Consider the following 26432-nt stretch of genomic DNA (forward strand, 5'->3'; position numbering starts at 1 on the left):
TGGAATACTACTTAGCCATAAGAAGGATGACATTTTGCCATTTGTAGCAACATGGATGGACTTGGAGGGCATTATGCTAAGGGAAATAAGTCAGACAGAGGAAGACAAATGCTGTAAGGCATCGTTTATATGTGGAATCTAAAAAACACAAGAAAAATGCAGCAGACTCACAGATGTAGAGAACAAACTAGAGGTTACCAGTGGGGAGAGGGGAAGGGAGATGGACTAGATAGGAGTAGGGATTAGAAGTTACAAACTTCTAGGTATAAATAAATAAGCAACAAGATAAATCATATAACATGGGGAATATAGCCAATATTTTATAGTAACTATAAATGGAGCATAACCTTTAAAAATTGTGACTCACTATATTATATACCTGTAACTTAAATAATATTGTATAGCAACTATACTTCCAATTTAAATAAATAAATAAATAAATAAATAAATAAATAAATAAATAAATAAAAAGAATGCAGTCATGGGATAATTAAAAGAATAAAATAATTGGCCAAATTTTGAAAAATGAACAGTTCTTCAGTGTTACCATTATTTTCTCAATTATTATCAATAATGTTATCACTAGTAGTACCTGGAGCCCTGCTCTAACCATATCCACAGCAGCTATTTCACTACTTGAAAGAAAGCAGAGATGGCCACTTATCACAGCTGTCTCTCACTGCTCTCTGACAGCTTTGGCTGATGGCAGCATTTACTGCAAGAGTCTCTTTTCCAGTGTACACATCTGCCTACAACGCATGAAACTTTATAAAATGGTAGGGCTTTCATCTGTTTTCTTAGTACTCATTTTCTTTACTCCTCCATTGCAATTTCATCTAAATGACCACCTTGAGTGTGACTGTAGAGAAATGGAAAGCACTCAGGTCTTGTATTTTTAAGCAATTTTACGACTCATTAGCTGTGTGACTTCAGGCAAGTTACTTAGCCTCTCTGAGCCTCATTTTCCTCATCTGTAAAATTGGAGCAATAACACCCACAGTCCAGGCATGCTGTGATGATGAAATGAGACCTTGTAGCTAGAGCACGAGGGCAGGACCTGGCACACAGTAGGTATTCCAGTGCCTGGCATCGGGTAAGTGCTCAACTCTGACATTATTCCACTTGGTACGAAAGGCAACATAGGCAGACAAGATTTATTTGTGGCCAGTAGAGGAACAAAGTTGAGAATGCTCTGTCTCCTTCCTCTTAGCAAATCTCAAGTTTATCTGGAGAGAAAAGATTCAGGTCAGTGATCTACATGAGGGCTAAAAAACTGCTGAAATGAGCAACTATTGATTTGGTCAACTGTGGGCCCGTGTACCATCTAATGCTTTTCCCATGGATCTTGAAGATCACGAAGCCCAATACATTTTAATAGTAAAGAAACAGAGTCCCTGAATTTACATGCTGCGTAGAGCATGCTGGGTACTAACCAGAGTCAGGATTAGCGCTGCCCACGTCTGGGAGAAGCTCTAGTGAAGCTTTATATCTGTCATTTTACATAAAAGCACTTACCTCTAACATGTCTCCCCACCACAACCTCTAAAGCAGAGATTCCCAGCCCCGGCACTGCCGACACTTGGTACCAGATAGTTCTTTGTTGTGGGGGCTGTCCTGTGCATCGTAGCATCTTCAGCAGCATCCTGGCCCCTACCCACTAGATGCCAGGAGCACCCCCACAACCAGCTGTGCAACCAAAACTATCTCCACGCACGGCCCACTGTTCCCAGGGGACAACATGGAGCCCCAGGTGAGAGCATTGCTCTTTTTTTCTGTCGTGTGTGTGTTTTAATTTTGTTGAAGTAAAACTGATTGACCAAGTGACACAGTATAACCAGCACAAAACTAAGTGCAGAGAGGTTAAGCAACTCACTTGAAGACACATGAGCTGGTAACTGGCAAAACTGGGGGGGGGGGGGGGGGGGTGGAGGGAGGAGGGAGGGAAGAGACAAAAACAGATAAGCCAACAGAAGAAATATATACGGCCTGACTTATTCTGGTGGTATTTTTCACGTTCCTCTCTGCTGAGGTAAGGTGAGTTTCACTCTTTCCTATGTCCCTCTCGGAACAGAAAAATGAACAAGAATCTGAAAAGCCTGTTGCGGCCAACTATTTCAAACATGCCCTGCATGGCATATCAACAGTTTTCATCACAAGACACATAAAGTGTGAGTTTACTGTAATTATGTTTAGATGAGACCGTTTCAAGGTAAATAACCCACAGGGTATTTTGTAAACATACTTGAATTATTCCTGCCCCTGGTATATATCGAAGTCAAATTCTTCCAGTGCACAGTTGTCGCTCAGCTCAGTGAGAGATGATTTTGTTTTAGCACTGAAGATAGGAAAAAAAATTTTCTTTTCTATTGCAAATGGCCCATAATTTCCCTGAGGAATGGTTACAAATGTTTGGTTCAACTGCTCAAACTAAAGCAGTTAGAAAGTACTTTAACAACCACTAGGTGAAGGAGGTAGTAATGATATTACAAGCGTGGACAAGAATGTGAGGGCTGAGAGAAAATGGAAATAAGAGATCTGACTTTGTCAAGGTGAACGATGTTATCTCAAGTAAAAAGCTAACGTGGTCTGCCCACTGAAGGTGTGAAAGGTGTTGGGTTACTGGTAGAGTGGCTTTGGCCATGACCCATAGGGCAGAGACATTTCTCCCCTGTGTTCCTGCCACGAAGAAGAATTTCCATATAACTTTACATTGCTGGGAAACCTTTCCTATTGTTTCTCTCATTCCTTGTCTAGGCCTTACTATAGCAATTTCTGAAAAACCACAAAGACAGCCAATAAGCAGGGAAGTAAAATCTGCAGACACCTGAGGGATCTTCCAGTTGGCAAAAGACCAGAAATAGAATTTAAAATAGAAAAGAAGAAGCAAACTTGAACCAAAGCAGGCCCCAAAGACAACCATCGATCTTAAACTTTGTGGGGAAGTAAGGACCCATTTTGCATGCGGAGCTTGGCAAGATTAGAAATAATTTTATGACTCAATCAAACTGAAAAAGGCAGACCTAATCCTTTGGCACAGCCACAACTGAGATATTTATTAACCATGTGTCCTTTCGCAATGTACCATATTTCTCTCAGCCTCAGTTTCACCATCTGTGCCTGGGGGTAAGGTGGCCACTATAAGGATTAGATGAGAACATATGTTACTTTCTTAGGACACTGCCTGACACAGAGAAATCACTCTGTAGCTCCCCTCCCTCCCTCCCTCCCTCCCTTCCTTCTTTCCTCCCCTCCCGTCCTACTTCCCTTCCTCCTTCTCCAAATCCATCCTGGAACAAGGAAAACCACAAGAAATGTGGTTTTGGCTTTCAATCTACAACCGTTTCCTTTATTTTCTTCTAAGGACACCATGAACTTAGCCCTGAAGTCAGTCCCTGAAAGAGGTCAGTGCTCCCAGCAAGATCCCAGTCGCTGCTGCATGGGTGTCTCATTAAAGGGTACTCGTCCTTCCTTCTCCAGTGGGGGAAGCCAGTGCACAGCCCAGTGTCCAGGCTGGGCTCATCAATCAGGGGAAACAAGTGCAGCAAAGAAATCAGATCAGAGTCGGGGGTGCTCCAAGCTGAAGAAGAAACGTCAGAGGTCGACATCAGGGGGAGACGGGGAAATGCATCAGGCAGCCTCTACCTGCAGCTCAGGGAGCAAGGGCAAGATCCCAGCAACTCCGTGTTCCAGGGAGCGACCCTTCTCCTATTTACCTTTTTAGAGCTAAAGGCAGCGCTGGACATCATAAACTCAGTGGCTTCCTAATTTTCAACAAGGAAATTGAGATTAAGAGGTTTAAGATTTGCCCACAGTCACAAGGTCAGAATATTTTTTTTTGTTAATGAAAGAAAGAAAAAAAAGCTTGTCATCCAAAGCAAAGCTCCTTACTAACCAGAACTTTCTCTACTGAACTGCCCTCTCCATTGGGCCCTGATAAAGAATCGTCCTTGTTACTAACGGTAAGGAGACAGCCAACTACTTGCAGACACTGTGTTTTTCTTGTAAATATCATCTTTTCACTCAGTAGAATGAGAATTATGCTTGTAAAGGTGAGGATGATAAAAAAGACTTCCCAGTGGCCTTCTGGTCCTAGTCACATATGTCTCTAGGGTCCCAAACGGGCACAGAATTTATCTCATGTCATTGAAATGCAGAGATATTCATGAGGGACTACACATAAGGGTGAGGGCAAGGTTGAAGGGACAAATAAAGGTGGGGAGACACCCAGAGACCAGCAGGCACGGGCACCTCAGGGGCTAAAGGGGAGGAGATAGTGTCACTGGGGCCCCTTGAGATGCTGGCCCTGTCACAGAGGGAGGGTGCAGCTAGCACTCCCTATTCCACCTGTTACCAGAGCCTCCCACTGACTGATCCCATCTGGAAGCCAGAAGGCACAGGACCGCAGGTGACGCAGTTGGTTGCCCGTGGAAATTAACCAGGAAGGGCCATCTCCAGGACAGTGACAGAGACCCTGGCTACGGACCTTGGGAGCTAGCGGCCCTTCTCTAAGGAAGTCTCAGACACTGCAGGGGCTTCTGGGGTATACTAAAGCAGTGGCAAAAATAAGGTAGACTTCAGGTAGGCCACTAGAAGTGGGAAAGGAGCACCAGAAAAAGGTCAGAAACAGGATGGTCCCTGAAAGAGAAATCAGCACGAAGTCACACAAAAACAGATGCCCTTCCCAGCGTGACAACGAGAACATTACGCAGGAGATTAAGGTGTCTTAGAGACAAGGCCAGGAAGCAGCCTGCTTGAAAGGATGTTGTGTGAATTAAGCCTGATACTCAGAAACCACAAAGAGTCATGGACGAGTGCAGAAATCAGCAGAGCGATGCCGCAGCTCCAAGTGCAAACACAAGGGCAGCAGGGAGCCCAGGGGAGGCAAGGAGAGCTGGACATATGCGAGGTAAGAGGCTCCAGCTTTGTCCATAACAGGAAGTGGTCCTACAGATCAGGAAATAGGAAGAGAGGAACTGCAGCTGCTGGCGGTTGAGCACCGCTAACTTGGTGACCCGGGCAAAGACGGGTGCTTCGTCTGTCGGCATCTCATTGAAAATTTCATCTTCACAACACTGAAAAAGCTATTGTTAACCTCATTTTATAGATAAAGAAAAGGAAGTAGGAGCCCTTACTGGTTAAAAGCAAAGGTGCTGAAGGCACATTCCCTAGGTTCCAATATTTGCTGTGTGACCTTAGGCAAGTTACTTAACCCCTCTGTGCCTAATTTTCCTCATCTGTGAAATGAAGTTAATAAAAACAGCAAACTCATACCATATTTTTAAATATTTAAAAATACTTGTAAGTTAATACTTGCAGGTGTGAATACCTGATCAGTGTCTGACACAGAGTAGACATTTAATAAATGCTAGTTGTGGGCATTGTGTAATTCCTAAATGCACAGTGCTATTCAACAGAGGAGCTTGGATTTGACTCCACATTTTTTGGACCCCAAAATTCAAATGTTTTTACCATTCTGCCATGTGGCACAGAGGTCCCGGGGAATACAGAGGCCTCCGTGCATGGAATCTGAGCCTCATGGAATCTCCTTCAGACCTTCCAGCTCTCCCAGCTCCAATTCTAAATTCCTCAAGGAACCTTGGGGTTTTTCTGGTTCCCAGGACCCTCAGTTATGCAGAGGAGGGGGATTAATGACTGGTACAACCTGGGGAAGCTCAAAGTGATAGAAGAAAAAGTGCCAAAAGCAGTTCCTGGCTTGGAGCTGTGCTCCACCAATCTCTCCTGGCTCTGAGTCTGTCCGTGCACACAGCTGCCTTATGTGGGGCTTAGTCTCAGAAGCTCCATCCTTTGGCAAAAGTGGGGGCATTGCCTCCCACCCTCTCAGAGCCTGTTTGTCTCCTGGCATCTCTGGCAAAGACATCCATTGCCCTCTTGCTGCCCTTGCTGTGAGGACCTGCACCCCCCTGAACTGAGTGAGCCCCAGACTTGAGGCATGCCCTTTCACCCCAATCTGGACCACGAGTCTTCAAAGCCTGTCCTTTTACCACAAACCAAACTATGAGACTGAAAGTGCCCTGGCTTTGCAAGCTGTACAATGAAAGTCTCTGATAAACTCTCACAGTAACTATAGCAAGTGACATAGACTGAAACTGTGCATCTCCCCAGAATTCGTCTGTTGAAGTCTAAATCCTCAATGTGATGGTATTTGAAGGAGGGGCATTTGGGAGGTAATTAGATCATAAAGGTAGAGCCCTCATAACAGGATGAGTGCCTTTGTAAAAAGAGACAGGAGAGAAAGGTTCTCCCCACAACCTCCTCTCTGCCAGGTGAGAATACAATGAGAAAACAGTTACCTGCAAACCAGGTAGAGGGCTTTCACCAGACACTAGGTCTTTTGTTGGTGCCCTGATCTGGAACTTCCCAGCCTCCAGAACTGTGAGAAATAAGTGTCTATTCTTTTTAAGTCACCCAGACTGTACTTGGTTTTGTCCTAAAATATTTTCTGGAAAAGAGACTAATAAATTACGACCCAAGAACCTTTCTGGCCTTTAGAATCAGTGATTCTTTACCATTAACAGCCGCTAAACATCAACAAATCTGAACAGTTAAGAAAATAGTCTATGCTAAGAAGGGAATATGTATGAATATGGTTTTTACTGGTGTTATCCAGAAAATGTCACCCTGTTTGCTATAAGGAATCCCTTTGCTACTCAAATGGCCACAAGAAAGTGATTTGTCCCACCAGTCTCAGAAAATGGGGATCCCATAACCGTCCCAGAGAGGCTGTGGTCAACAGAGAAAGCTGAGCACAGCAGAGAGAGGCTGCAGGCTTGGACAGGAGAGTGACTGGAGAGAGACAGCTGCAGGCCCTTGCTCTCTAAGGCCACCAGGGTTAACAAGTAAGGAAAACTGACAGTATTTTGAAGGACATGCTGGAGAGCATCAAAGCCCTCTTTGTAAATCATCTGCTGAAGACTCCCCTTGGAACTGGTTCAAACGCAGAAACTCAGGAGTAATGGCCTTAAAACCAACAAAAGACGGCTATATCCTTGTCTCCGAGGAACAAGAATCAAACAGAGCAGCCAAAAGAACATCAGCAAAATCTGGGACAAGAAAAATGCAGGCAAAGCTAGGGCAGTGATCATTGCCCCCTTAGTAAAGAGGAGCTAAAACTTAACATCAGAATCTACTATACAGTCTGTATTCATTGCAATAAACAAACATTCTATGTTGCTCTCTAATTAGAGTGGAGATTCTGCTATCCTTTATAAAACTCTTAAAAATAATGGTAAGAATAGCTTTACAAGTTTACGAGTGTTTCGTATGTACCAGATACTGTGGTAAGTGTTTAAAAGCCTATCTCACTTCTCAACAGGACCCTAGGAAGCGGGTACCATCATTATTCCTAATTCATGGAGAAGGAAAGTGGGGCTTAGAGAGTTTGAAGAGCTCTTCTAGGTCACATAGTTAAAGGGGGACAGAACCAGGATTTGAACTCAGAGATACTGAAACTAACTGCAAGAGCAAAGACTCAAAAGTCAGTGCGGATTACGTGGGGATCTTGTTGAAATTGCAGGCTCTCAGACCACAACCCCTAGAGTTTCGGATTCAGTGGGACCGTGGTGGAGTCCAGGGTCTCAAGCATCCCCCAGATGATTCTGATGGGCCTGCTCTGGGAGCACAATTTGCTCAAGGCATCACCATACCATAGTGCCTCTTCTGCTGGTTTTCAAAAAGTCCCACATTAAAGATATCACTCCAGGTGTTATGTACGCATAGCTGGACTGGGCAGACCCCGGCTGTCACAGGTAAGGTCAGGAATCCCAGGATGGGCTGATACAGGTCCGCAGCTGCTACTCCTTGGAGAATTTTTCTCTCATGGCTTCTTTCTACCTGGGTTGTTGAACATGAATGATATAGTATTTTCCCCCTTTACCTCATTTTATTGAACTTTGCTTTATTGTGCTTCATGGATATTGTGTGTTTTACAAACCTAAGGTCTGTGGCAACTCTGGGTTGAGCAAGTCTATGGGCGCGATTTTTCTGAAAGCATTTGCTCAGTTCATGTCTCTGTGCCACATTTTGGTAATTCTTGCCACATTTCGAATGTTTTCATTATTATTATATTTGCCATGGTGATCTGTGATCAGCGATGTTTGATGTTACTGTTATAATTGATTTGGGGGGCCATAAACCACATCCAAATAAGATGGCAAACTTAATCGATAAATGTGTGTGTTCTCACTGCTCCACCTACCAGCCATTCCACCATTTCTTTCCCTCTCCTCAAGTCTCTCCATTCTCTAAGACACAGCAATATTGAAGTAATGACCCTACAGTGGCATCTGAGTTTTTAAGTGAAAGGAAGATTTACATGTCTCTCATTTGAAACCAAAAGCTAGAAGTGATTAAGCTAGGCGAGGAAGGCATATCGAAAGCTGAGATAGGCTGAAAGCTAGTCCTCTTGGTGCCAAACAGCCAAGCTGCGGATGCAAAGGAAAAGTTCTGTAAGGATATTTAAAGTGCTACTCCCGGGAATTTCCTGGTAGTCCAGTGTTAGGACTGCTCACTTCCATTGAAGAGGCACGAGTTCGAACCCCGGTAGGGGAACTAAGATCCCACAAACCGCATGGTGCAAGCCAAAAAAATAAAATAATAAAATAAAAGTGCTACTCCAGTGAAAACATGAATCATAAGAAAATGAAATGGCCATATTGCTAATATGGAGACCTTTTTAATGGTCTGGATAGAAGACCAAATCAATCATAACATTTCCTTCAGCTAAAGCCTAATCCAGAGAAGGGCCCTCATTCTCTTCAGTTCCATGAAGGCTGAAAGATATGAGGAAGCTACAGAAGAAAAATCTGAAGCTAGCAGAGGCTGGTCCATGAGGTTTAAGGAAGGAAGCCATCTTCATAACATAAAAGTGCCAGATGAGGCTGCAGGAAGTTATCCAGAAGATCTAGCTAAGATAATTCATGAAGGTGAATACACTGAACAACAGATTTTCAGTGCAGATGAAACAGCCTTGCATTGGAAGATGATGCCATCCAGGACTTTCATAGCTAGAGAGGAGAAGTCAGTGCCTGGCTTAAAAGCTTCAATGGACAGACTGACTCTTGTTAGGAACTAATGCAGCTGATGACTTTCAGTTGAAGCCAATGCTCACTGACCACTGTGAAAAATCCTAGCCCTTAAGAAAGATGCTAACTCTACTCTACCTGTGCTCAATAAATTGAACAACAAAGCCTAGATGACAGCACACCTATTTACAAAATGGTTTACTATTTTAAGCCCACTGTTGAGACCAACTGCTCAGAAAAGATTTTCAATATTTTTACTGCTCATTGAAAATCCACCTTATTACCAAAGAGCTCTGATCGAGATGTAGAACAAGATTAGTGATCTATGCCTGTTAACATAACATCCATTCTGTATCCCATGGATCAAGGAGTCATCTTGACTTTCAAGTCTTATTTTTAAGAAATATATTTCTAAAGCTCTAGACAGTGATTCCTCTGATGGATCTAGGCAAAATAGATTGAAAACCTCTGCAAAGGATTCATCATTCTAGATGTCATTAAGAACATTTGTGATTCATGGGGAAAAGTCAAAATATCAACATTAACAGGAATTTGGAAGAAGGTGATTCCAGCTCTCATGGACAACTATGAGGGGTTCAAGACTTCAGTGGAAGAAGTAACTGCATATGTGGTGTAAAAAGCAAGAGAACTAGAATTAGAAGTGGAGCATGAAAATGTGGCGCAATTGCTGGAATTTCATGGGAAAACTTTAATGGATAAGGAGTTAATTCTTACAGATAATCCAAAAAAGTGGTTTCTTAAAATGGAATCTAATCCTAGTGAAGATACTGTGAAGATTGTTGAAATGACAATGAAAGATTTAGAACAGTACATAAGCTTAATTGATAAAGCAGCAGAACTTGAGAGAACTGACTCCAATTTTGAAAGAATTTTTAATTACTATGGACATGTAAAAGGCAATCTACATATTCAATGCAATCCCTATCAAATTACCAATGGCATTTTTCAAAGAACTAGAGCAAAAATATTTAAAAATTTATATAGAGACACAAAAGAGCATGAACAGCCAAAGAAATCTTGAGAAAGAAAGATGGAGCTGGAGGAATCAGGCTCTCTGACTTCAGACTATCCAACAAAGCTTCAGTAGTCAAAACAGTGTGACACTGGCACAAAAACAAAAATATAGATCAATGGAACAGGATAGAAAATCCAGAAATAAACCCATACACTTATAGTCAATTTAGCTACAACAAAGGAGGCAAGAATATACAATGGAGAAAAGACAGTCTCTTCAATAAGTGGTACTGGGAAAACTGGACAGCTACATGTAAAAGAATGAAATTAGAACATCCTCTAACACCATACACAAAAATAAACTCAAAATGGATTAAAGACCTAAATGTAACACTGGACACTATAAAATTCCTAGAGGAAAACACAGGCAGGACACTCTGACATAAAGCACAGCAATATATGTTTGGGTGCATCTCTTAGAGTAATGGAAATAAAAACAAAAATAAACAAACGTGACATAGTTAAATTCAAAAGGTTTTGCACAGCAAAGGAAATCGTAAACAAAATGAAAAGACAAGCAACAGAATGGGAGAAAATATTTGCAAATGATGCAAGCAATGAGGGATTAATCCCCAAAATAGACAAACAGTTCATGCAGCTCAATATCAAAAAAACAAACAACCCAATCAAAAAATGGGCAGAAGACTTAAATAGGCAATTCTCCAAAGAAGACATACAGATGGCCAACAGGCACATGAAAAGATGCTCAGTGTCACTAATCATTAGAGAAATGCAAATCAAAACTACAATGAGGTATCAACTTACACCAGTCAGAATGGCCATCATCAAAAAGTCTACAAACAATAAATGCTGGAGAGGGTGTGGAGAAAAGGGAACGCTCTTGCACTGTTGGTGGGAATGTAAATTGGTACAGCCACTATGGAGAACAGTGTGGAGGTTCCCTAAAAAACTAAAAACAGAGTTACCATATGGGCCTGCAATCCCACTCCTGGGCACACATCCAGAGGAAACCATAATTCGAACACATACATGCACCTCAATGTTAATTGCAGCACTATTTACAACAGCCAAGACATGGAAGCAACCAAAATGTATATATAGATATATATAGAGATATATACACACACACACAAACACACACACACACACACACACACACACACACACACACAATGGAATACTACTCAACCATAAAAAAAGAATGATATTATGCCATTTGCAGGAATATGGATGGTCCTAGAGATTATCATACAAAGTGAAGTAAGTCAGACAAAGACAAATATCATATACCAGTTATATGTGGAATCTTAAAAAAAATACAAATGAACTTATTTATAAAACAGAAACAGACTTCAAAAACAAACTTATGGTTACTGGGGTGGGGGGGGATAAACTAGGAATTTGGGAGTAACATATACACACTCCTATATATAAAATAGATAAACAACAACGACCTACAGTATAACACAGGGAACCATACTCAATATTTTGTAATAACCTACATGGGAAAAGAATCTGCAAAATATATATATATATATATATATATATATATATATAACTGAATCACTTTGGTGTACACCTGAAACTAACACAACATTATAAATAAACTATACTTCAATTTAAAAAAAATTTTTATATAAAATAAGGGTAAAACTGCAGGCATAGGAAGGGAGACTAATTTCCACAGGAGATGTTAATTCATCAAAAAATCTGGAGAGCATCCCTTTTCTGGGGCCTAAGGCTAGAAGAGCCCCTCTCTCCGTCCCGCTGCACACCAGAGAAAGAGCCCTTCCTGCACTTGCCTAGAAATGAATGAGAAGACGTGAACAGGCAGAAGAAGATACCAAAGACAAAGTGGCCATTACTGTGAAACAAAAGCAGCAGACATAATATTCGTTTAATCCAATACTTGGACATTAGTCTGAGGCTTGGACAGTCTTCTATAAACACCTCTATCACCAGGACAAGCAACCCCAAAAGCTTGGACAACCATGAGGAAACAAAGAAACACCATGCAGGCAAAGGAGCAGAAAAAAAAACCACAAGACCAAATAAACGAAGAGGAAATAGGAAAAATGCCTGAAAAAGAACTTAGAGTAATGATAGTAAAAATGATACAAAATCTCGATAACAAAATAGAGAAAGTACAAGAAACAGTTCATAAGAACTCAGAAAAACAAACAGCAATGGATAACAAAATAACTGAAATTAAAAATACTCTAGATGCTATAACCAGCAGAATGACTGAGGCAGAAGAATGAATAAGTGAGTTGGAAGATAGAATGGGGGAAATAACTGCCACAGAGCAGGAAAAAGAAAAAAGAATAAAAAGATTAGAAGACAGTCTCAGAGACCTCAGTGATAACCTTAAACGTACCAACATTCAAATTATAGGCATCCCAGAAGAAGAATAAAACAAGAAAGGGTCTGAGAAAATATTTGAAGAGGTTATAGTGGAAAACTTCCCCAACATGGGAAAGGAAATAATTCACCAAGTCCAAGAAGCACAGAGAGTCCCATACAGAATAAACGCAAGGAGAAATACACCAAGACACATATTAATCAAACTAATGACAATTAAACACAAAGAAAAAATATTAAAAGCAGCAAGAGAAAAGCAACAAACAACATATAAGGGAAAACCCATAAGGATAACAGCTGACCTTTCTACAGAAACTCTGCAGGCCAGAAGGGAATGGCAGGATATACTGAAAGTCCTGAAAGAGAGAAACCTACAGCCAAGAATACTCTACCCAGCAAGAATCTCATTCAGATTTGAGGGAGAAATCAAAAGCTTTCCAGACAAGCAAAAGTTAAGAGAATTCAGCACCACCAAACCAGCCTTACAACAAGTGCTAAAGGAACTTCTCTAAGTAGGAAACACAAGAAAAGGAAAACACCTACAAATACAAACCCAAAACAATTAAGAAAATGGTAATCGGAACACACATGTCAATAATCACCTTAAATGTAAATGGATTAAATGCTCCAACCAAAAGACACAGACTGGCTGAATGGATACAAAAACAAGACCCTTCTATATGCTGCCTACAAGAAACCCACTTCAGACCAAGGGATACATATAGACTGAAAGTCAAGGGATGGAAAAAGATATTCCATGCAAATGGAAGTCAAAAGAAAGCTGGAGTAGCAATACTCATATCAGACAAATTAGACTTGAAAGTAAAGACTATTAAAAAAGACAAGGAAGGACACTACATAATGATCAAGGGATCCATTCAAGAAGAACATATCACAATGGTAAATATCTATGCCCCCAATATAGGAGCACCTCAATACATAAGGCAAATGCTAACAGCTATAAAAGGGGACATCGACAGCAACACAATCATAGTGGGAGACTTGAACACCCCACTTACATCAATGGACAGATCATCCAAACAGAAAATCAATAAAGACACACAAGCTTTAAATGACACATTAGACCATCTCGACTTAATTGATATTTATAGGACATTCCATCCAAAAATGACAGACTACACTTTCTTCTCAAATGCACATGGAACATTTTCCAGGATAGATCACATCTTGGGTCACAAATAAAAACTCAGCAAATTCAAGAAAATTGAAATCATAGCAAGCATCTTCTCAGACCACAATGCCATGAGACTAGATATCAATTACAGGAAAAAAACTGCAAAAAAGACAAACACATGGAGGCTAAACAATTCACTCTTAAACAACCAAGGAATCACTAAAGAAATCAAAGAGGAAATCAAAAAATATCTAGAAACAAATGACAACGAAAACACAACAACCCAAAACCTATGGGACGCAGCAAAAGCAGTTCTAAGAGGGAAGTTTATAGCAATACAGTCATACCTTAAGAAACAAGAAAATGATCGAATAAACAACCTAACCTTACACCTAAAACAACTAGAGAAAGAAGAACAAAGAAACCCCAAAGTGAGCAGAAGGAAAGAAATCATAAAGATCAGAGCAGAAATAAATGAAAAAGAAAGGAAAGAAACCAAAAGAAAAATAAATAAAACTAAAAGCTGGTTCTTTGAGAAGATTAACAAAATTGATAAACCATTAGCCAGACTCATCAAGAAAAAAAGGGAGAAGATGCAAATCAACCGAATTAGAAATGAAAAAGGAGAAGTAACAACGGACACCTCAGAAATACAAAACATCATGAGAGACTACTACAAGCAACTATATGCCAATCAATTGGATAACCTGGAAGAAATGGATACATTCTTACAAAAATACAATCTTCCAAGACTGAATCAGGAAGAACTAGAAACCATGAACAGACCAATCACAAGTATGGAAATTGAGGCAGTGATTAAAAATCTCCCAACACACAAAAGCCCAGGACCAGATGGGTTCACAGGCGAATTCTATCAAACATTTCGAGAAGAGTTAACACCTATCCTTCTCAAACTCTTCCAAAATATTGCAGAAGGCGGAGCACTCCCAAACTCATTCTACGAGGCCACCATCACCCTGATACCAAAACCAGGCAAAGATGTCACAAAAAAAGAAAACTACAGACCAATATCACTGATGAATATAGATGCAAAAATCCTCAACAAAATACTAGCTAACAGACTCCAACAGCACATTAAAAAAAATCATACACCATGATGAAGTGGGGTTTATCCCTGGGATGCAAGGATTCTTCAATATACGCAAATCAATCAACGTGATCCATCATATCAACAAACTGAAGGATAAAAACCATATGATCATTTCAACAGATGCAGAAAAAGCTTTTCACAAAGTTCAACATCCATTTATGATAAAAGCTCTCCAGAAAATGGGCATAGAAGGAAATGACCTCAACATAATAAAAGCCATATATGGAAAACCAAAAGCCAACATCGTTCTCAACGGGGAAAAACTGGAAGAATTCCCTCTAAGAACAGGAACAAGACAAGGGTGTCCACTCTCACCACTATTATTCAACATAGTTTTGGAAGTTTTAGCCACAGCAATCAGAGAAGAAAAAGAAATAAAAGGGATCCAAATTGGACAAGAAGAAGTAAAATTGTCACTCTTTGCAGATGACATGATATTATATATAGAAAACCCTAAAGACTCTACCAGAAAACTGCTAGCACTAATTGATGAGTTTAGTAAAGTAGCAGGATACAAAATTAATGCAGAAATCTCTTGCATTCCTATACACAAACAACGGAAGAGCAGAAAGAGAAATTAAGGAAACTCTCCCATTCACCATTGCAACAAAAAGAATAAAATACCTAGGAATAAACCTGCCTAAGGAGGCAAAAGATCTGTATGCAGGAAACTTTAAGACATTGATGAAAGAAATCAAAGACGACACAAACAGATGGAGGGACATACCATGTTCCTGGATTGGAAGAATCAACATAGTGAAAATGTCTGTACTACCCAAAGCAATTTACAGATTCAATGCAATCCCGATCAAATTACCAATGGCATTTTTCACAGAACTAGAGCAAGAAATCTTATGATTTGTATGGAAACGCAAAAGACCCCGAATAACCAAAGCAATCTTGAGAAGGAAAAATGGAGTTGGTGGAATTAGGCTTCCTGACTTCAAACTATACTACAAGGCCATAGTGATCAAGACAGTATGGCACTGGCACAAAAACAGAAAGGACGATCAATGGAATAGAATAGAGAACTCAGAAGTAAGCCCAAACACATATGGGTACCTTATCTTTGACAAAGGAGGCACGAGTATACAATGGAAAAAAGACAGCCTCTTCAATAAGTGGTGCTGGGAAAATTGGACAGCAACATGTAAAAGAATGAAATTAGAACACTTCCTAACACCATACACAAAAATAAACTCCAAGTGGATTAAAGACCTACATGGAAGGCCAGACACTATAAAACTCCTAGAGGAAAACATAGGCAAAACACTCTATGACATACATCAAAGCAACATCCTTTTTGACCCACCTCCTAGAATCAGGGAAATAAAATCAAGAATAAACGAATGGGACCTCATGAAACTTAAAAGCTTTTGCACAGCAAAAGAAACCATAAACAAGACTAAAAGGCAACCCTCAGAATGGGAAAAAATAATTGCCTATGAAACAACGGACAAAGGATTAACCTCCAAAATATACAAGCAGCTCATGCAGCTTAATACCAAAAAAGCAAATAACCCAATCCACAAATGGGCAGAAAACCTAAATAGACATTTCTCCAAAGAAGACATACAGATGGCCAACAAACACATGAAAAGATGCTCCACATCACTCATCATCAGAGAAATGCAAGTCAAAGCCACAATGAGGTATCACCTCACACCAATCAGAATGGCCATCATCACAAAATCTGGAAACAACAAAAGTTGGAGAGGGTGTGGAGAAAAGGGAACTCTCCTGCACTGTTGGTGGGAATGTAAGTTGGTACAGCCACTATGGAAAACAATTTGGAGGTTCCTTAAAAAACTACAAATAGAACTACCATATGATCCAGTAATCCCACTCCTGGGCATATACCCAAAGAAAACCATAATCCCAAAACAAACGTGTACCATAATGTTTATTGCAGCACTATTTACAGTAGCCAGGACATGGAAGCAACCTAAATGCCCATCAACAAATGAATGGATACAGAAGATGTGGCATATATATACAATGGAATATTACTCAGCTATAAAAAGGGATGAGATGGAGCTATATGTCATGAGGTGGATAGAACTACAATCTGTCATACAGAGTGAAGTAAGTCAGAAAGAGAAGGACAAATATTGTATGCTAACTCACATATACGGAATCTAAAAATGGTACTGATGAACTCAGTGACAAGAATAAGGATGCAGATACAGAGAATGGACTGGAGAGCTCGAGGTATGGGAGGGGGCGGGGGGTGAAGGGGAAACTGAGACGAAGCCAGAGAGTAGCACAGACATATATATACTACCAACTGTAAAATAGTCAGTGGGAAGTTGTTGTATAACAAAGGGAGTCCAACTCGAGGATGGAAGATGCCTTAGAGGACTGGGGCAGGGAGGGTGGGGGGGGACTCGAGGGGGGGGAGTCAAGGAAGGGAGGGAATACGGGGATATGTGTATAAAAACAGATGATTGAACCTGGTGTACCCCCCCAAAAAAAAAAATCTGGTAAATACAGAATTGTGTGCACAAAGATCACAAATATTCAAAGAATTAAACCACAATAAAATATACACTAAAATAATTTTTTAAATGCTATCAAACATCATTGCATGCTACGGAGAAACCATTAAAGGAAGATCAATTGACAAAGCAAACTTCATTGTTTTCTTAGTTTAAGAAACTACCAGAGCCACTCCAAGCTTCAGCAACCACCAACCTAGATCAAGTCATCAGCCATCAACATCAAGGCAAGACCCTCCATCAGCAAAAAGATTACGAGTCGCTAAAGTGTCAAATGATGGTTAATATTTTTTAGCAATGAAGTATTTTTTAATTAAGGTATATACATTGCTTTTTTAGACATAATGCTATTACACACTTAATAGAATACAGTGTAGTGTAAACATAACTTTTATATGCACTGAGGAAAAAAAAATTGTGAGACTCGCTTTACTGCAATATTCACTTTATTGCAATGGTCTGGAACCAAACCCATAATATCTTCGAGGTATGCCTATATTTCAAAAGAGAAAGCAGCAGAAGAACATTACAGAAGAGACAGCTACTAAAACCATAAGAAGGATCAAGAAAACGTATATTCTTTCTTCAACTTGTTCTATTCCTGTTCACCAAAATGAATCAAAGCACTCAAAGTTTCAACTTGAAAACTTCAAGTCTCCACAACACCATTCCCTTCTATTTGACATTTAGTAAGATTTTTAAATTAGAAATCAAATACATTCACTCTTTGCAGGTGACATGATATTATACATAGAAAACCCGAAAGACTCTACCAGAAAACTGGTAGCACTAATCGATGAATTTAGTAAAGTAGCAGGATACAAAATTAATGCACAGAAATCCCTTGCATTCCTATACACTGACAATGAAAAAGCAGAAAGAGAAATTAAGGAAACGCTCCCATTTACCATTGCAACAAAAAGAATAAAATACCTAGGAATAAACCTGCCTAAGGAGGCAAAAGACCTGTATGCAGGAAACTACAAGACACTGATGAAAGACATCAAAGACGATACAAACAGGAGGAGGAACATACCATGTTCTTGGATTGGAAGAATCAACATTGTGAAAATGACTATGCTACCCAAAGCAATTTACAGATTCAATGCAATCCCTAACAAATTACCAACAGCATTTTTCACAGAACTAGAACAAGTCTTACAATTTGTATGGAAATGCAAAAGACCCTGAACAGCCAAAGCAATCTTGAGAAGGAAAGATAGAGTTGGTGGAATTAGGCTTCCTGACTTCAAACTATACTACAAGGCCACAGTGATCAAGACAGTATGGTACTGGCACAAAAATAGAAAGGAAGATCAATGGAACAGAGTAGAGAACCCAGAGGTAAACCCAAGCACATATGGGCACCTTATCTTTGACAAAGGAGGCAAGAATACACAGTGGAAAAAAAACAGCCTCTTCAATAAGTGGTGCTGGGACAATTGGACAGCAACATGTACAAGCATGAAATTAGAACCCTTCCTTAACACCATACACAAAAATAAACTCCAAATGGATTCAAGACCTAAATGTAAGGCCAGACACTATAAAACTCCTAGAGGAAAACATAGGCAGAACACTCTATGACATACATCAAAGCAAGATCCTTTTGGACCCACCTCCTAGAATCATGGACATAAAATCAAGAATAAACAAATGGGATCTCATGAAACTTAAAAGCTTTCGCACAGCGAAAGAAACCATAAACAAGACAAGGAGACAACCCTCAGAATGGGAGAAAATACTTGCCAATGAAGCAATGGACAAAGGATTACTCTCCAAAATATACAAGCAGTTCAGGCAGCTTAATACCAAAAAAGCAAATAACCCAAACCACAAATGGGCAGAAGACCTAAATAGATATTTCTCCAAAGAATACATGCAGATGGCCAACAAACACATGAAAAGATGCTCAACATCACTAATCATTAGAGAAATGCAAGTCAAAGCCACAATGAGGTATCACCTCACACCAGTCAGAATGGCCACCTTCAAAAAATCTACAAACAATAAATGCTGGAGAGGGTGTGGAGAAAAGGGAACTCTCCTGCACTGTTGGTGCGAATGTAAGTTGGCACAGCCACTATGGAAAACAGTTTGGAGGTTCCTTAAAAAACTAAAAATAGAACTACCATATGATCCAGTAATCCCACTACTGGGCATATACCCAGAGAAAACCATAATCCAAAAAGAAGCATGTACCATAATGTTCATTGCAGCACTATTTATGATAGCCAGGACATGGAAGCAACCTAAATGCCCATCAACAGATGAATGCATAAAGAAGATGTGGCACATATATACAATGGAATGTTACTCAGCCATAAAAAGGAATGAAATGGAGCTATATGTAATGAGGTGGATAGACCTAGAGTCTGTCATACAGAGTGGAGTAAGCCAGAAAGAGAAAAATACTGTATGCTAACTCATATATACGGAATCTTAAAAAAAAAAAGAATGGTACTGATGAACCCAGTGACAGGGCAGGAATAAGGATGCAGATGTAGAGAATGGACTGGAGGACACAGGGTTGGGAGGGGGGCAAAGGAGAAGCTGGGACGAAGTGAGAGAATAGCATAGACATATTTACACTACCAACTGTAAAATAGATAGCTAGTGGGAAGTTGCTGTATAGCAAAGGGAGATCAACTCGATGATGGGTGATGCCTTAGAGGGCCAGGACAGGGAGGGTGGGAGGGAGTCACGGGAGGGAGGGGATATGGAGATATATGTATAAATACAGCTGATTCACTTTGGTGTACCTCAAAAGCTGGTACACGAGTATAAAGCAATTATATTCCAATAAAGAGCTTTAAAAAAAATCAAATACATGGTAGGACGTAAGGTTATTTTTAAATGTATGAGACTTGATCAATATGGCCAATTCAAGAAATAATTTTCATGTCACATGGGACTATTTTATCTTATTGGCAATAGGGTTTTGTGCTTTGATATGGTTGCTTTGTCTTCATTGGGAACTCTGTCTAAAGATTATCTACTTTTTCCTAACAGAATTTTATTTCTTAGTAGATTTTTCATATCAATGTTACCACTAGTTCTGTATTACTTTAAAAAATGAATTTTCTAAGTAAAATTTATCCAGGACTTGCTATAACCTCTTGCTAATGGTTTTTATTAATTGCAAAATTTACAATTGATAAAACTAACACACGACTTAACTGAAATGATACATTGTCCAACTTTGCTACAATGAACACTGTGCTCTTTATCTAACAATAATAAAATGCTTATCTAATACCTTTATATTGCTAGCTTTACAGTCCCACCTATTATTACTCACACTGAGTTTTAGAATGAGTTTATGAAACGCTATTCTTAGGCCACAATTTTAACTTGTCATAAAACGTTAAGTTTCTTCATGCTGCATAATGCAGATGACACAAGAGGCCACAGAATTATAAGCTTCTCTCTACTGACATCCTCCAATCAGTGCAGCGCAACGCAATCACTCCTGCATTTTTAGAATAATGTTTTTTAAAGCCTGTTCTCTGCTGTACTTCAAAAAGTGCTACCTAATGACCGAAGAAGGCACTAAAAAGCCATTTTTCCTCTATTCATTCTGTAGTATTAAAGCCAGTATTTTTGCCATCATAAGCTACAATTTTCACTTATCCACTTTAATAAGCGTCATCTCTCTGAATTCAGCCTCATTCAATACAAAAGTCCACACATTATCATAGAATCTGTACATATGTACAGAGCCTCTGGAATGTTGACTCCATCCCTGAGTGTCTGTGCTAAATTTATAGCCTCATCACACTGAAGTGGGACTTGAAGGGTAAGTTGGGGATGATCTGTTAAGACTGTATGAATGTATCTGTGCCCTCCTGAAGATTGTTTCCTAGAGAGCATTTCTGTATAACTGATATGCTACCACTTAAGAGAAAGAAATTATTGAAGTCCTGTGGGGCAGGCCTGTGGGACAGAAGCAACACAGCCAGCAACCAACAGGAGGTGCCTACTTTCCCCAGTGGCCCCTCCAGCAGCCCCTGAGACTGCAGAGCTGGGTCCGTGACCCCGAAGTACTCACAGAACCTGGACGTGAAACCACACCAGAGGGCTAAGAGGCCCCCACCATCACATGTAAAATAAGGAGCCAGAGACCAAACCTCACAGTCCCCAAGCGTCAGAATGGACAAAGCCTGTGCAGTTCTTTTGGTAAATGAAGCAGAGAATATACACAGCTTTCTCTTCTGGAGTGGCTCAAAAGACCACTTTATACTTTAAAGAAAATCTTTTCAGATATTTAGCTATGTTTAAAATCATACGGATTAGGGAAACTCTCAAACCTCTTCATAAAACAGCAGTGTTTGTCAAACACCAAGTTACATAAGTTTCATGGGCCAAGCAACAGCAAAGAAGCTGATACTTCTGCGTAAACTTGTAGATTATTGATGGGAGAAGAAACTTGCAATACTCTAAAAGCAGATTGAAAAAAGAAATCAAACTCATTCAAAACCTAAGAACATTGTCATGCTTCTTGATGTGACCTTAGAATTTTGAAGCTAACATGGGCTTAAAAGAGCATCTAATAAAACCTCTTTATTTCACTGACGAGGAAACTAGTTTACGGTTGGCCCAAAATCTTATGGTTTCTTTTTCTGCTTTAACATCCAGCAAAATTTAAATTCAAGAAGAGCGAAGACCTTGTTAGAGATTTTCCTTTGATCAGCTGGCATCTTGAAACCAAGAGTGAAGAATCTGATTTTAACACAGATGACGGCTAAAGGCCAACAGATTTCGAACATGGAAACTATAATGCCAAAGTGCATGGTAAGAAGTAAGATCAGAGCTGGGCGGTTTTAAAGTGATCATAAGTGGATAGGCTGAAAATCTGTGGTTTGGTGACAAATAAAATCATCCTTAGACTGCATGGAATGTCGGGCCAGAGAGAAACCTTAGCGCTTATCTAGTTTAACCCTCTCTGCACAGATGAGGAAACTGAGGGTCAGAGTGTGAAAGTTACTCACTTATCTAGTCACACAGCTGGTTCACAGCAGACTCAAGCCTAGCATTCGTGGGGCCCATGAGCATGCTGTGAAGTCAAGCTGCCTCGCAGAACCCACATTAAGGTGCCATCTCTAAGACTTGAGAAAAGAGGTCAGATCTTAAGGGTGTGAAAGCAAGAAGCAGATGTCTTTGTTTTTTATATACACTTTCTAGATCTTTACATGTATTGGGTTGGCCAAAAAGTTTGTTCGAGTTTTTCCCATAACATAGAAAAACTGAACAAACTTTTTTGGCCAACCCAATATAAAAGCCAGGTCAGTGAGTCACTGGTTAATAATGAGTGGACTTCGTGATAGAGAAGGGAAGGGAGTACACAATCGGGGAGAGAAAATAAAGAATCTCAGCTTCCTGTTCCTCTAGATGGAGGCAGTATAAATCTGCAAAAGTAAAATTGTGATTCCAGTAAGTGCCTTATTTCTATTTGTTTGAAATTAAAAATCTATCCAAATGCAAGGCCCCATTTCTACCATTACCTGGGCTCCTACCCACAGCTAGGCAAAGGTCTCAAGGAGTTTTGCTAAACCAAAAAATTTTTTAGAGATGCCCTCTCTGTCCATCTCTCCATACTGATTGTTATTGGGATGCCTCCTGCCCAAACCCACAGGATTCCAAGAAATTAAGAGACTCTGCTACATCAGTACCCTTGGATCCTGGGAATTATTACTGAGCTGCCTGGGGTCACGATGCCTGGGACACACCAGTTACCATCCTCTGGAGTTCCAGTCCCTTCTGCATCCTGTCTTTATTAAAATATTGATATTTTGTTCATCATGGAATTTTGCATTTTTATTTTTTAAAATATTGCAATAAAATATAATTTACCTTGATTACTGAGTTTTTTAGGGTCCTCTCAAATTTTATGCCTGAGTCAGTTTCCTCACTTGCCTCACCCTAGTCCCAGCCATGTCCCTCCCTTAAGGCATGTGAGAGAGTGGGTCATAGGTCACCAGCCCTCATGGGAGCCACGGACCATGACCCTCTGTCTCCTCCCTCGGCCAGGATGAGACTCTCGCTCCATCACCACTTTCCATCTCCCCAACCTTCTACTCGCCTACCCTCTTCTCCCCACAGCACAGTCATCTCTAGGAAAGAAAAAGCCAGGAGCTGAAGGAGGGTCAGGGAGTTGCTTCAAGCACCTCTTCTTCAGACCCGTCTACAATCCTCCTCAAGGCAAGAAAGTCAAAGTTAGGCTTAGAATGGAGATGGGGAAGGATGACTTAGAGGAAAATGATAAAGAGTCACCAACACAAAATAAATATCTCATCATGAATGGTCTCCAAGAGTAGCAACAAGGAAGGAGATTTGCACAACAATCTGTCTTCACTAGAGAAAATCAACTTTGAATAGATGCTCTCTCCCAGTGGTGACAATAACACTTTTTGTTTTAATAAAGGAAAACCAAGAGTCATAAAGAGTGACGGAAGATGGTGAAAGAAACCCAGACCATCAAAAATGTATCAGCATATTTCCAAGATCTGGGGTCAAAACAAAACTTTAAGTTACAGATTGTCTATGAAGATGTAGGAAATGCAGTAAGAGAAGATATAATCTGGGAGGGAAATGACTTGAGCGTATAACCGAAAAGAGTCCACAATCAGGTTAGTGAGGAGACAGGAGGGAGAAGGTGGAGAAATGTAAGAAAAATGAAGTGAGAAGAAAAAGTGAAAACAATGTCCCAGGTATTCAAATTGGCTTAGAAAGAAGAGAAACAAACTCTGCCGAAGGAGCCATGAGACTGCTAAAAAATTCAGAGTCTGATCCATCTTTCTCTCCATGAACAGAGACCACAGGAGATATTAGCCAGAATTTGGAAGGGAACTGGGGACAGAAACTGGTCCCATTGCTGGATTGAGGAGACACTGCAGCTGTGAATGTCCTGTTTAAGCACTCTAAAGCGACAAGCTAAGGGGGAGAAAGATATGCGTGGAGAGGTGAGGTTAAGTGAGGATTCTCAAGGAGAGGATAATACAGACATGCCTGAATCCAGAAAGAAGCAAGTCCTAAGAAGGTGCAGAACAGGAGGGGAAAAAAAGAGAGGAAGAGAGAGAATATAGGAATGAAGAGAGGTAAGCTTGAAAGAAACAGAAAAAGCAGCTCAGTGGTTTTTAACCAACACTCTTTCGACAACCTGTTAGAAGAGCAGAATCTACTGTCTGGGAACTTAACAATATATAAATTATCCTACACCCAAATACTGTCAGCTCTGAAAAGTAGAAACCCATGTCCTGAGCTTCTTTGCTCTGTTCCATCGGTCTAGGGCAGCTCTCCGGCTGCTGGGCTGGAAGGGGACATACCCTCCAGAAGCCCAAGCTTTGCTATTATCTGCTATCTCAGTAAAAGCACTTTCCCACTTTGCTTTTGGAATGGTAGTCTTTGTCTCAAACATGCAGTTTTAAAAGCTCTTGCAATCAAGTAAAACAGTTTCTGTTAGGTATATAATATAATCCAACACATGAAAATCATAAGAGAGTTTGACAGTGCCTTTCTATTTCTAAATCAGAAAGAGTCATCTGTGGTGAGTCAGTAAAATAATACCAAAAGAATTCTGTATTATGCTTTCAGTTCTACATTTTGTACAGGGTCTATTTTTTAAGCCAGAATATGAAATCAAAAGTTATAAATTGTTCTACATAGTTTATTTTTCCATCACATCTAACATCCGAGAGTAAAGAGACAGACTTTTGTAAGATGTTGGACTTGTTTCCAAAAAATGCATCACATGCATTTTTACAACATGTCTACCAAGAAAGTGTGACTTTATGTGATTCTTAGTGGTTTTGTGGTTTGCTTCTTGACCCTCATTCCTATATCTTGCACAACATTTTAGTAATATTTTGACTAATCGAGAAAGGGAAGGGTAAATATAGCTTTTTATTACATCATTTCCCAGGCTAAAAGATTGAATTTCCCCACGTATATACATATACATAAACACCTTCAATAATCTAAGAACAAGTTATGAATATATGAGAAATACCATAAACATATTCTCTATGTTGTTGTCATTTCAATATTATCTTATGGTGAAAACTCAGAGCTTGAGACACTCAACATAAACGCTGCCAGCAATTTATTTTTATTAAGACCTTCTTTTTTTAGAGCAGTTTAAGGTTCACAGCAAACCTGAAAGGAAGGTACAGAAATTTCCCATATACCCCTACTCCCGCACACATACAGCCTCCCCAGTTATCAACATCCCCCACCAGAGTAGTACCTTTGTTACCACTGATGAACCTACGTTTATACATCATTATAACCCGGAGCCCATAGTTTACATTACAGTTCACTCTTGGTGTTGCACCAAGAGTGGGTTTGGACAAATGTATAACAACAATATGTATCTATCATTACTGTATTACATCAAGTATCTTCACTGACCTAAAGTTCCTTTGTGCTCTGCCTATTCATCTCTCCCTCCCCTCAGCCTCAGACAACCACTAATCTTTATATTGTCTCCATAGTTTTGGGGTAAGAATGTTATATAGTTAGAGTCATTCATTATGTAGCCTTTTCAGATGGACTTAGTTCACTTAGATACATGCATTTATGTCTCCTCCATGTATTTTCATGGCTTAACAGCTTATTGCTTTTTGGCAATGAATGATATTCCATTGTCTGCATGTGCCACAGTTTATCTGTTCACCTACTGAAGACATCATGGTTGCTTCTAAGTTTTGGTCATTATACATAAAGCTTCTATAAACATCCATGTGCAGGTTTTGGAGTATAAAAACAAGTTTTCAACTCCTTTGGGTAAATACCAAAGAGCATGATTTCTGGATCAAATGGTAAGAGTATCTTAGTTTTGTAAGAAATCGCCAAGCTGTCTTCCAAAGTGGCTGCACCATTTTGCATTCCCAACAGCAATGAATGAGAGTTCTTACTGCTCCACGTGCTCATCAGCATCTGGTGTCGTCAGCATTCCAGATTTAGGCATTTCTGATAGGTGTGTGGGCAATTTATTTAGTGAGGAAAAATGAGGATCATCCTCAAAAGATTGTTTTGTTGAATAAGCAAGTCTTTTTAAAAAAATTAACAGTTAAATCCCTGCTACATAATTTGTTTCCAAATACAGCAACACATAAATTATAATAAACTTCACAGATCAATATCAAAGATGTAAGAAGAGTGTGAGTGATAGGCATTGAGCATCTAAATCCGTCAGCAATTAATCAGACCCTCAGTTTGCTTATCTCCATACCAATAATACAACATGACTGTTTAATCTCAGTGGGAATATCACTGGATTTGGAGCTGGA

The 26432-nt window shown here is 39.9% G+C and overlaps 1 pseudogene; it reads right to left on the reverse strand.

Annotated features, from left to right (window-relative positions):
• Positions 1–20717: 20717 nt before the first annotated feature.
• On the reverse strand, positions 20718–26110 carry LOC130844404 (transcription initiation factor IIA subunit 2-like; annotated as a pseudogene).
• Between the last annotated feature and the right edge of the window lie 322 nt (positions 26111–26432).

Source organism: Hippopotamus amphibius, chromosome 2 (genome assembly GCF_030028045.1).
Source record: "Hippopotamus amphibius kiboko isolate mHipAmp2 chromosome 2, mHipAmp2.hap2, whole genome shotgun sequence".
Lineage (NCBI taxonomy): Eukaryota > Metazoa > Chordata > Mammalia > Artiodactyla > Hippopotamidae > Hippopotamus > Hippopotamus amphibius.